The sequence below is a fragment of the Falco biarmicus genome, chromosome 6 (assembly GCF_023638135.1).
Source record: "Falco biarmicus isolate bFalBia1 chromosome 6, bFalBia1.pri, whole genome shotgun sequence".
In the NCBI taxonomy this organism is placed as follows: Eukaryota; Metazoa; Chordata; class Aves; order Falconiformes; family Falconidae; genus Falco; species Falco biarmicus.
Genome location: NC_079293.1, coordinates 63164874 through 63178467, shown reverse-complemented (window position 1 = coordinate 63178467; position 13594 = coordinate 63164874). Strand labels below are relative to the sequence as shown.

Genomic DNA, 13594 nt, shown 5'->3' with positions numbered 1-13594 from the left:
AAAACACAACCAAAACCCAAACAATACAACAAACACTCAGTTCCCTTCTTCAAGACCAAACAGAAATTTTGTGCAGTAGGGCCCCAGAAGTAGTACTTGCCAGCTCAAGTTTTTGGAAGTACTGTCTCAGTATCTTGTAAACATTAGCAGCCTGGAATCTGAAGTTCAGGGTAGGGAGGAAGGGGAAGGAAATTTACATCAAATGTGTTTCTCAATAGTAAGCTCCAAATGAAAATATTCCCAATAACAGAAAATTGCTAATTACATTTATTTTAAGTGGGCTACATGAAAAATAATGTTAGAACTTCACTAGCAAGAGATGATATACTGCATGTGCTGTTGCTACTCTGCTGCCTTTTACCCTTGACATTGACCTGAAATGTGATTTACAGGCTTTTTGTAAATCAGTGAAAACCCCACTTTTATACTGAGAACAATGCCAGACCCATCTGGAGAAAATATTAATAGTATTTAGTGAGAATTGTTTGACCGTTCTTGTTTTTTTCTGGTTTGGGGTTGTTTTTTTTCCCCTGTGTTTGGTTTTGGTTTTTGTTGGTTTTTTTTTCTTTTCTTATTTTAAATTATCTATCTGTGCCTCCATATTGAAGAAATGGAACACAGACAGAAACAGGAATATGGTATTTAATTGCCAACCCTGTACTACAATTTCTAGCTTTAGGCATGAACACATCTACTTTCTTTCAAAGTATATCAGACCTCAAGGAATTTGGAATACAGTTAAGCCTGCAAAATCATCAATGCCAACATGACCTGCCAAACACATTAACCCTGTAAATATTCCATTAATCAAGAAAAAGTACTTCTGAGTGGAGAAGCAGAATTACATCAAAAGGTTTCTACAGAAATATTACAAAGGACCAGTTTGAGCACCTTCCAGTAGGGTCAGAGTCTAACAAACGCAGATGCCTATGTATACCTGAAACTAAATTTTGTTTTATGTTTGGTGTACTAATAAAAGAAAATAGAAATGTACAATGCAGACACTGCAGAATCTGGTATAAGTCTAGGAAAATAACAGCCATCCTTTCTTTGCAATGAAATGTTTATTTCACTACATAATTTCCATGTACATTACATAAACTACTTACTTGGCTCAAAAGCAGTTAACTTCTGACTGCTGTTGCCTGTGTGAGACATGATTTACGACACTGAATTATTTGTTTTTCCATCAGGAACATTTATTTGTTAATAATTTATCAGATAAATGGCTTCTGATTGAGCAATTTAAAAAATGTAGGTAAATCAATGGCAAAAGACACCGAGCAGCATATTATAATGATACAATAATCGGAGCTCATACATTAGACTGAACTGATAATGTCCCAAAAGCCCTCTTTTGATTGCTCAGTTTCATAGAGTAAATGTTCAGCTGAAATAAATAATAAAACATCTCAACTACAGCTCTGTGAAATCATGCCATATTATGCACAGTATCTTTGAAACCAACAGTTTGTCTCCAGAAAACAAACATGGAAACCAGCCCCACAAAACTTCTCTGCAAGTACACAAGCTCTCCCTGGAGATGAGATTAATAGTCATGTGAAGGAGACAAAAGAACTCTCTCAGATGTGTGATTGGGACCTTGGAAATCAGAGGGGTCTGATTCCTTTGATGTCAGTGACACTTAGAGATATAGATTTTAGCATTAGATCCAAACAGTGTTTGCCATCACTCCTGTGTGCGACATAGACAGCACGAGAAGCAAAAGCAATAAACCCCTTAAGAGAGAGCTCTCAAGGGCTCTTGACAGATCACAAATAAGCCGTGCTCTGAGTTACAGGATTTTCAGCTAAGTTGATCACAAGATAAACAGAATGTATTCTAAGGGCTCTGCTTTGACAACCTCAACTACCTTCGAGGTTTTAGAGAAAAGGAGGGAGATTTGAAAAAACTTCTGGAGGAAAGCTGCATATATGCATTTCCCTTCTTTCCTATAAGTGTATTACATGAATTAAATAACTTGAGATTTTCGAGGGCAGTACTCAAGCTCCCTAATACTACTGTTGCTGAAAGTCCTATTATTTTATAGGCATTCTCTAATTGCCGAATGGACTTGTTTCCCATCAGACTTCAGGAGACTAGTCAGAAATGTGTTGACAGTATGTAGACTTATTTATAAAATGGATACTGTTCAGTTCAAATGAACACACACATTCTGCCAAGAAAAGATTGCTTTCAAACTTAGTAATAGATAGGATTTTCTCATCTGTTATTTGATGAAATGTCATATTGATTATAAACAGTAAGTTTCAGGAATGACAGATCTACCAATAAAAGCCACAATTCAACATGGAATATAAGCAAATATCAATATATGTAATTATATATAATGAACACAAATGTCATAAATTTCTTTATTGTAAATAGATTAAATGAATACATATGAAGTGAAAAATCAAATTAAATGAGGTAACATCATTACTATTTTTCTCTTATTTGATTTCTAATTGAACTCTTTCTTGCTGTGATAATGAGAACACTACAGATTTTTGATTAACAACTGTCCATTCTCACCGTGCATTTATCCACTTTACCTAAGACTAGATTATTTGGCCAATGTGTCCTTTCAGACTTCATGACTAGGATCTACAGGCATCTCCATGCCCCACAAAAGGGCAAAAGAACATGGTAGATCCAACCCCTTTTAGCTCTTTCCCAGAGTAGGATTCCTTTCAGCGGACTGATTGTTTTTCTTGTAAAGGTGCTAGCGTTAGTGTCAACATTATTAACCAGTAAGTTGTATTTCTTTTTGCCCACAAAATCTTCTAGCTGTTTTCTTTATAAGCTAGATACACTTAGGCATATCCAGGGGCTTTATCAATAAGGAAGCAGCAACATTTTCAGGGATCCAAGCAGTGCCTTCATGCAGTCTTAGCTACTGTTTTGGTCCATGAATTGCTGCTGGGTCCTGGTCCTCTGACTGTTCCCCCTTGCCACACGTTACTTTGCTCCTGGGCTCCCTTTTGAAATGAACTGGTCGGTTCTCCACATGTCCTAGGCATCACCCTGGCCAGAGTTCACATGGACATCACCCCCCATAGGTGGTAGGGCCTAAACCTTGCCAGGCTTGACACCTCCTGTCCTACACAGTTGTTTGAGCATAATCCAGCCAGCTGTGGTCCTCACATACTCCCACACACCCTTACGACACATCTCCTGCCTTTCCTCCATTCACTTAGTAGAGAGACAGGAGGAGAGAAGGACGAAACAATAAGAGAATAACCAATAGATGCAGATGTATCGTTCCTCTCCATTAAGAGAGCAAGCCCCTTACTCAGCCACTTGATGACTTAAAAGCATTTCAAAAGCTCATTGAATTCAAAGCAACGGATACTGTCTCTCATTAGAGACTATGCAAGAGGAGCCACCTGCACTGCATGAAGGTTTGCACTGTTCCAGGCTGAGCTGGTTCCCACACCTACCAAGGGCAGCTAGGCGCTGTGTAATTGTGTGGCTGCACCAGTGCCCAGTATCATGGACTCCAACCATTAAAAACCATGAGTCAAGGCACACCAAGAAGTAAGATCTGCTGAAGGTTGTTTGTTTAATAATGAACTTGAGTTAGTTTACGGGTTTCCTTCTCTGAATCTGCTAAATGCTTTTTTTTTTTTCCCCCAAGTACGAGAAAGCACTCTGCAAGAAATCTTATGAAAACAGATGAAAACAGAAGAGTTTAAGAAGAAATATTAAAGAAACCTTTTTTTTTTATAGCAAGCAACTAAAAATTTGTACGTTTTGAGAAGTGACCTCCTCTTTCTTCACACATGAAAGTTACTCTTCCTCAAATAATAACACAAAACCCGGCCATGTGCATACACCTAGTCCCTTGCAATGTAAAATTAAATGAGTTAGATTAAGCCATGGCAGCTGTATCATACTTTCTGCTTCAACAGAGAGAGAAGGCATTAAATCTCAAAGGGTAGATCTTTTTTTCTCTTTTACTTCTTACTGTGATCTCTTGCAGTAGCAACTACCTGAAGTAACTAATGCCAAAGGTCATTCAGACTAAGACCTAATGAACTACTCCATTGTTTGCTTTCAGAGCTATTTTGAGCCCACATCCAGATACTATAATTTAATAACATAATAGTTAATGTGCATCCTTCCAAAGCATTTCACATGTCAGTATTTTAATAGAAATCTATGTAAAAGTTAAAATGAATAAGCAGCAGCCAACTGGCTACATTTCCTTCTAGACGCTGCTGAAAAACAGTGCAGCGAGCAGCTACAGCTACTTGGATGGCAGTGAAGAGGCTGTCGTGGTAGCAAGTATCAGGGCTGCTCTGGCAGGTTCAAGACACAGTCAGAGCTGGTTCCTACAAAAACAATGAATTTGCCATGAATGCTGTGAAAACACATACAGAGAGCCATAATTACGTGACTGGGGATGAAGAAGAAGGAAAAAAATAGGAATCTGGGGTTCTCATACAGATTTTCACCTCCTGGTTTCCCTCTGCTCCATGAAAATAATTTTTAGAATAACCCAAGATTTCTGAGCCTATGGCATCTGTCCAACCCTGACAATCAGATTGCCCCAACTTCTAAGAAGCTGGAGCTTCTAGTATTTGTACCTCTGGTGTAAATCCTTCCGACAGATTGCCTCAGGGCAGTAGCACTGGGAAGCCCTCCAGCACAGACCTGCAGAGCTGACCGCACTTAGTCGAGGAACTCTTGACGAAATCTGGGAGGAATTTCTACAGATTGCTTCTTCCACCTGCTGCATATGTATGAAGTGCAATTACCCTCAGGGAAACAACAGTCCATTCTCACAAATTTTGACATGCCACATATTACCTATTTAGCTGTTATTCAATATGTTTTAGAGACATGTGAAGCCATGGCATATCATCATGACCACCACACCACCATGCCCATCAACTTCTCAGTTCCAAGATAAATTTTGTCTGCATTATGGAATGAATTCCAAGCGGCTTAACAATTTGCCACCAAAAAGCTGAATACTAGCAACTTGTATTTTTAAAAATATATGGTTTTCTATTTGAACTCAAATTTGAGTGTGGTGAAACAGAACTTGGACTATTTGCATCAATGTCTAACAGAGGTTGGTAAACACACTGTGCTAGTGTGTCCACATTTCAAAATAAGCACAAACCTCCTGTTTCTTAACTGTCAGGCAAAAAGCAGCATTCACATTCCATGCTGAGTAACGTGTTACTATGGTGCAAACCTACTGCAGTGTGTCGACACTAAGAAAGTTACAAGTAAAAAAATCCTCAAACTAAAATTATGTTAAAAAAAGAGAGGTGTTAAATATGCTATAAATCTCTTGAGGCAGTAGTCTGAAATAACAAAGTTTATTGTAATAAATGTTTAATAAGAAAAAGAAGGATAAAATGATCATCAACACACTTCTTCTCAAAGTACCCTTTAACAACAGTATGTACAATAAATAAAACCTCATTTATACCTAAGTGTTATTCAAAGTACCACAAAAGAGCATGCATATACCTTTATTCCACCATATTCCATATATAGACTGTATATGCAATATGTACACATCACATACAATTTATGTAGGTTCAAGTGCACCAGCTCTGCAACAGTTATTCAATACAAACTGCTACCTGGGACAAGAGCAGCTGCTCTGCTAACCTAAATTCACCACATCAGCACAACTGTACAGCCAGCTACAGCAGCTGAAGCTCTGGCACATGATCTACAGAAAGGGGTCAGTTTTATGAGGAAATCTCTAGCTCTTGGAGGACATAAATAGTGAACTTCCCCTTGAGGGGACATCTCCCTGCAGACACAAGGCCAATGTGAATTTTCTTAGCAGGAAATCTGTTTTCTATGAGAGTCAGAAAAAGGAACAGCCAGCGGCCCAGCATCCACACCTCTGGGATGAGAGATGCCTTACTATGACACTGACATGAGAGACAGCGCAAAAGGAACCAAGGTGTGGATGGAACTATGACACTATCCATGTCACAGCCTTGGCTACAGCATGCTCGCTGTGAAAGGAGGGCTGCAACACATACTGACCCTTGGCAGCTTTGTGTGACAGTGAGAAGACAGGGAGGGCCAGTGGGACTCACACACACTCATCAGCGCACTACAAACTGACAACCCTGTCCAAAGATTTCATGAATGCAGTTAAGGAACCTGTATTTAAAAAAAGAGACATTTGGTATGAAGATATTTCTCATAATAGATGCACTTCTATGTTCACATGTATTTAAATACATGTATTCATAACACTAATTATTTTGTGGCAAAAGGAAGAGGGTAAAATAAGCATATATTATGATAAGTGCTACAGAAGTGTTTTCCTTCAAAACCTGGATCCATATGAGTATCAGCTGCTGCATCTACTGATGTAGTAAGTAAGAGCTACTTACTACATCTTACCATGTAGTACCTGATACAAAATGTAAGTGGGGGAGAACAGCTGGCAAGCCACCATAAGAAGGGATTCTTCATTCCTGTGTCACGGTACTCTGTCTTTCCTAGTCCGTGAGCTCAAGATCACATGTGAGCTCTTCTTTATTTTAATGTTAGGGAGTGTAAGGGTAGCTGTATACTTCGTCCTGTGCCATGTCCTCTTAACTGCAGCTTCCAAATATTCCAGTTATCTGGATTTTTTTAAAAAAAGGCAACAGAAACCACCAGAAGACCCATTACTGGAGCATATGACTTACAATGAGAGGATGAGAGAACTGTGTTCAGCCTTAAGGAGTGAAGGCTAATGAGAGACCTTGCTGCAGTCTGCAGGCACCTAAGAGGAGTGTGTGGAGAACATGGAACGAGACTGTCCTCAAAGGTGGACAGCAGGAGGGCTAGAAGCAGCACTCACAACACACAACACAGGAAATTCTGGCTGCGTAAAAAGAAAAAAAATAATTTCCGTGAAGGTGGCCAGCTGGAGCAGGTTGCCCAGAGAGGCTGTGGAATCTCTATCCTTGGAGATACTCAACACTCAACAAGACGTGGCTGGGCTACCTGCTGCATGACCTGCCTGCTTTCAGCGGGAGGCTGGACACGAGGCGCCCCAAGGCCCCCTGCTCCCCGGGTCACTCTGCTGAGCAGAAGGCCCAGTTCCGCTGACAGATCAAACGCTACCGCCAGACCTGCTGCCCATAAAATGCTGGGTATTGCTAGGAGGAAAGAGTTGTCTTAACTTTCTGAGTGAAATCGACACAGCAGCACTCCAAATCCCAAACCAGATCGTATGTACGTGACCCGAAGAGCCTCAGACCCACCAGCTTTCCGGAGGAAGCACAGCCTCACAGAAGCCTAACCTCACAGACTGAGCTGCCATACAAAGGTGCGCAGACTGGAGAGAGCCGTATGTACATTCTCAATGCAAGTATCATGATGGCTTATCTTTTCAGCACCTTTGCCCATTAAAGGAAGTTTTTTCTCATTTGGAAATGAAGTACAAGCCAATTATAAAATGAGTTGAATGTCTCTTCTTGACCACCTTCTCATCCTAAACTGATAAGCATGTAAATTAGAGGAATTATTATTTTCCTGTTCTAATTTCTCTGACTGGACAGTTTATGTGTTTATTCTGTGTTTTCAGCAGTTTCTCGTTTTCTCAATGTGAAGGCTTTTAGTATGTTTCCAGGCAGGTAGTGAAAAGAATGTAATCCTGCACTGAACCTCCTGGGATCTGATTTAACCTCCCTCCCTCAAAGGCAGCATCCTTCAACCTCCATACGTTGCCCACTGGTCCCTGCTCTCTCCTGGCTGTTGCAGCAGCCTTGTGCAACACCCGCAGCTATGGGGGAACTGGAGTTTTCCATGGGCACGCCAAGGGACAGCTGTGAGGTGTATGAGGCAGCGCTGTGGGTATGGATGCACCATGTATCTATCTGTGCAGCCCGTAAAAGCAGCCTGTCACTACCCAGTCAGTTGTTTAAACAGCCTAAATGGCCGCTTTTTCAGAAATTGGTTCTGCAGTTTGAGTGAAGACACTGTCAGCCATGAAGAATGCAACGAAGTGGCCTGTGCTAACAAAATTATCTTACCGGTTCCTGCTTTCCTTCATAAATACACAGAGAAAGGACTGCTCTGCAACACTTAACAGGCAGGTTTGAAACAGAGCAGCAGCCTTTGTTTCCAATTTGTTTTTATGTCAGTTCCCACCCTGCCCAAATGCTGCCAACCATTATCATATTAACAGCAGATTTGAAAAGCATTTTTCGGTTCCAGAGCAGAGGTATTCAGTCCAGTCTCAGATGACATGGTTGAAGTTTCACAGTGTTCTCCTGTCACATGTCAGATTAATTAACTCAGCCTTGATTAACTAAAACTAGAAGTTTCTTTTATTCAACCATCTCAAATACCAAATTCCACTGATTTCCTGCAGAGATACACAGGAACAACAATTCCCACTGCAATCTTTCATTATACTTTACAGACATACTGTGCCATATTCCATATTCCCACTAGAATTTTACTGATGTGGCTGTACTGATGTTGGTAAGATTATTCTTGATTTACTTTGGCAAAAAAGAGATCAGCATCAGGACCACTGGGATAAAATTATTCCTCCCCATGGTCATATTTGCTTTACTTAAAACTAGAAAAAAAACCCCAACCCAAACCCCAACACTGCTCAGGCAGCTTCAATATACCATTCTTTCCCATGAAAATAAAAGAAATAAAGAAAGAAAGAAAAATAAAGAATTACAATCTGCTCTGAGGTGATCTGATGCTCTTTTTGGTTACCTGGGAGAATAAGAACTGAATCAATCCAGCAAAATACAGAGTTAACTTTGATGTTCAGCTTTACATGTACATAATATCTTACATAATATCTTCTTTACCTAATGATGCTTAAGAACTAGACAGTTTGGGGGGGGTGTGTGTGGGGGTGTGTGTGTGTGTAGAATCTTTCAACAAAAGGAAGGCAGCTTTCATTAAAAATTGAGAAAGCAACTGAAATCAAAACAGGGTCAGTTGAAGTTGTTCCCACTTCACGTGTTATTTCTATGCACGTGTGTTTACCAGCTCTGGTGAAAACCACCACATCCTCTAGAACACAGCACCAAGAATTGCTGTCTTTGGCTGGTGGTGTTTCATCATCTGAAACTGATAGGAAGTCTGGGGAAAACAACGGAAAAAGAGGCATGTGATGAATGAAGATTGTCAAGGATTGGCAAGTGAGTGACAGAAGCTGCTTCACTGAAAAAGAAGGATGAATGCTTGAAAAGACTTTTCGCTTTGGTGGATAAGTTCCACCCTATTTCTGTTAAACATATCAAGATCAGTACTATCTGAAAAACTTTTTGGTTTTTTAGAAGTCAATTAACATTAGTGAGTAACCACATTACTTCTCATGCATGTCAGTTTTGGAAATTAAGTGTACATCTTTAGGGTACTCAGGCACCATGTTGGTAAGTACAACACAAGAACCTGCAATGAGCAGAAACTGTCAATATGTGGAAACAGTGCCACTTGTGATTATGTTCAGCAGACTGCGCGTAAGAGCAGTGGAGCTTCTGTGGATGCATAGAAAGCTTGTTTAGCCACATAACTAGGCCAATAGATCTTCTCTGTCAGCTGTGGTTTGCAGCCATAACATCTAATTAATCTACTATGATTTACAAGATGGAGCCAAGAAGCCTTAAAGGCAACCCTACAGGGCCTTTCCCAGTAAAAGTTTTCCACTTATGTTAATATGAATACTTTTCACAGAAAGCTTGCAAATAGGGTGCAAGAAGTTAAGCAGAGACTCTGCGAGCCTCTCATCCCAGTATGACAAGCTGGACATGAAGGGCATTGATTTAGCTCCACATGTGTACTACTCCACCCATGAGCTTTAAAGACATGCAGAGTATAAATTTTCTTAGGAGTTCTCATGACTGCTGTAGCACAGAAAGAATCCGTAGCTGAAAAACCTCATTTGAATTAAAATAAAAAAAGAGGATTTTTTTTCCCCTGTTGTGATAAAAGAGTTGTTATTTTCTATCCTCTTCTGGTTACCAAGCCTTTCCCATGCAATCAGGGCATGCCTTCAAGGTTTTATGTTTCCTACAACACGGGTCTCTTAATTCATTCTTCAATGAAAACTGGGGTTCTTATGTGCTCACTAGACTCTGGTCTTTTAAAATGACCACAAAATATCATTGTGCCTACAATCACATCAAGAACACTGGCAACACTGAAAAAACAAAAACCAAAACACCCATCAGCAAAACACAATCTTTTCAAAGCAGGTGCTTATGGAGGGAGACCTCTCTTCTTTTCTTACAATCCCCCCTTAAGTTAACTTTGCATTACACACCAGCTATGAATTACTGGAAGACTGGGTTGATCTGGCCCAACATGTGACCCAAAGAGATCATCAATGGCCATTCCCCAGATCCTGAGGTCCACCCTGCATACAGCAGCAGAGACCAAACAGATGTCAGAGGCACCTGGATGCCAGAAAAAGGGAACAGCTGTGTGGGCCTAACGAAATGTTAGTTTCGGCTCTGATTCCTACACTCCCTTTCATTCAGGCTGAAGTGACACTACTGGTGTTCAGCAAATCTTCCACTTCTACCTTCAAGCATCAAGATAAAGGTGATGGGAAAGACAACAGGCAGAGTTGAACTAAACTGTGACTAGTCACACACATATTTGCAGCCCTGTTCTCTGACCCTGCTCTGAGCAGGTACAGTCTCAGTGCAGCTAGGGACTGATGGATGTCTCAGAAGGGGATTTAATCTACCAAGTTGTTTGGTTTTTTTTTTCTTTTTAGAAGGACTACTTTCAGGAGTACACAGAAAGAATCATTCTTAAATCACTATCTGAGAAGATTCCAGAAAGTGCTCACTCCTTTTTTCATACCCTTCTCTAGAGACCTGTGGAACAAATGGTCCAAAGGACCTAAACCTTACTTCTACAGAATAGAAGACCTTGCCCTTGGGCTTGTTGCTGTCACAGCATGCATATAACCTGCACTCGTGTTTCTGAAGCTCAGCTTGCCCACCAGTTATGTATGAGCCCTGTGGCGACTCAAGTGGACAATGATGGATTTGCCATCAAATAAGCTTAAGATTAGAGATAGTAAAGAAAAGGAAAGCAATTTAGGAGAAACATTTTCTTGTATTTTTGGGGATCAAAATTTTAAAATTTTCACACTAGCTTTGCTGAAAAACAAAAGAATAATCTCATTTGCAAATATATTATGCAAAGAATTATACTTCTCAAATGAGTACTTTCATAGACAAACTTTCAGGTTCAAGAACTCAGGTGTAACATCTGGTAATTTAATTAATTTCTATAGACACATTTCTGATCAAACAGATTAATTTTGAAATGTGCAAAATGGACAGAGGCACATCAGTTCACATTCAAAAAAATTTCTGCTCAGCATTACTAATTAGGAAATGCCAGCAGAACAAGTAATATGATACTTTATAGCACTGCTGAAAATCTGAAAAACAGCAAATTCCAAATGCTCTAAACAGAAACTGTCTTAAGAACTCCCAGTGCAACAAATCTGTTCCATATGAAAGCTTTACAGCTCTTGTTCAAAGCCTCAACAAATGCAAATATCATCACTGCATATAGACTGTGAGCTGATGTAATTTGCCATAGCTTTATGGAAGTCAATGATGATACATTGATTTCCACTAATGAGGACCTGACCTAAAAAATGCTGCATTCATTTGCCAAGGAAATGCCTTTTTTCCCCCCTACTTTCAAACTTTATTTAGCTTTTATCCAGGGGAGCAGAAGTGCTGAATTAGCATGTAAGTACATTCAGCATCTACACCCTGAGCCAGGCGGAGCGTAAGTGCAAGGAGGGCATAAGAAATTCAGCTCTGTGCCTCTACTTATTATAGATTGAGATAATCACTGTCACATAGATGAAGAAAGGGCAACACAGAAGGTGGTCTGGGAAAGTTTTCAGTTGTGCAGGAAACCCATGGTAGTAAATGCGAAACAAGTTAGGTAGTTTTATGACTCCAGATACAAAGAAAGTTATTGGCATTTAGGAAGAAAGAATAGTAGAAACCAAGTTTACTTAGCTTATTTCTCATAAAAGTTTTCCAGAAGAAAATTTCAGAGAAACAAGGTGGATTGGAATAATAAAAATAATTTGAAATCTATCTTGCTGTTTTAGCAGTGGTTTTTTACTTCTATCAAAGCACTATGTTTTTTCTGATGCACTGTAAGAATGGAATATAACTTTTCTTAAGAGTGATGAGTGACCCAGTTTTTGAGGTAGCATTCATATTGTTATCCTCTGGGTTTTATGTTTAAAAGATTATCCTGACATTAGGAAAGAAGCTTTTCTGTATTTTTTCCCTGGTTAAATTTTGAACGCTACGCTTACAGGGAAAACTAAGCTGATAAAGAGAAGAAAAAAGTTTTCAAACAAGAGTTCCATTAAAAAGATATTAAAGATACAAATTTTTAAAATTCCCTTTTGGGTTCTATTTCCCAAACAAAGCACTTGTTGGATGACTTATATGACATTATGCCCCATCGAGGACTCATAAGCTACGCACAGTGAGGCTCCTTAGGTTGCAGCAATTTTAAGTAGGACACTTAATTCTCCCCACTGAAGAGAGCAAAGCCCCAGGCACCCAGCATACTCGCCTGCCACTTGTCACAATTATTCACTTCGGTTGGTTTAGAAGCTGGGAGTCATGGCTATGACTATTTAAAGCAAGCATTTTACACTTGCACCTTGACAGAACTAGAACCCACAGCATGGTCAGGTCAAAGAGTATTTTTCATTTAAAAAATTCTTTCACCAGTGTCACAGGTGCAAAAATTTATTATTCAAGAAAGCAACCTATGAAAGTAATTTATGCAAGAAAAACTAATTTGTCTGTCCAGGCAACAGTTAAAAATACACACATACCAAATTTGCTGACATGCTTTCCTTTCTTGATCAGTAACAAAAAGAAGTTGCTTGCTTGAATTTGTCAGTGATCAAAATCTAGCTGGGGGTGAGATTTGAATGAGGTGTTGGTTGCCAGGCCAGATAAGCAAATTCGGTCTCATTTCCATGTTTCAAAGTTTCTAGTTGTTTGCTAACTTAATACTTTTTACACAAGGATGACATATTCCAAAGCCATTTTTCTTTTCATCCTCTGAGGTGCCTAAATCATCCACTGTGCTCATCATGTAGACCAGGGGTCCTCAAACTACGGCCCGCGGGCCGGACACGGCCCCCCAGGGTCCTCAATCCAGCCCTCAATTTACAGTGTGTCCCCCCCCCCCCCCCTCCGGCCAGGGGTTGGGGGGGAACCAAGCAGCCGCAGATGGCTGCCTGCCACTGCATCCGCACGCCGGCCCCCTGGTTAAAAAGCTTGAGGACCCCTGAACTGTAGACACTGGAGGGCTTACTGCAGTGGTTACACCCTACAGAGGTTGACCCGAGATATACCACAAACAGCCTGATTTAAGGCCAGAAGGAAACGTGTACCCTTCACTTTTCTATGACAGTAACTCAGACATGCAATGTTATTATAATATTTGTATAGTTTTGAAATGTAAAAAAGTCAACCATATAATCATCACTTTCTTTTCTACATAATTATAGTCATTTTGTAACATATCCAGAATGTAAACACAAAAGAAATGTAATTGTAGTTTTCTGCAA

General features: G+C 40.0%; 1 protein-coding gene across 2 annotated transcripts in view; it reads right to left on the bottom strand.

The window, feature by feature from the left end:
• Positions 1–13594, bottom strand: part of HS3ST5 (heparan sulfate-glucosamine 3-sulfotransferase 5) — a 195691-nt gene that overhangs the window by 94601 nt on the left and 87496 nt on the right. The window lies entirely within an intron of this gene.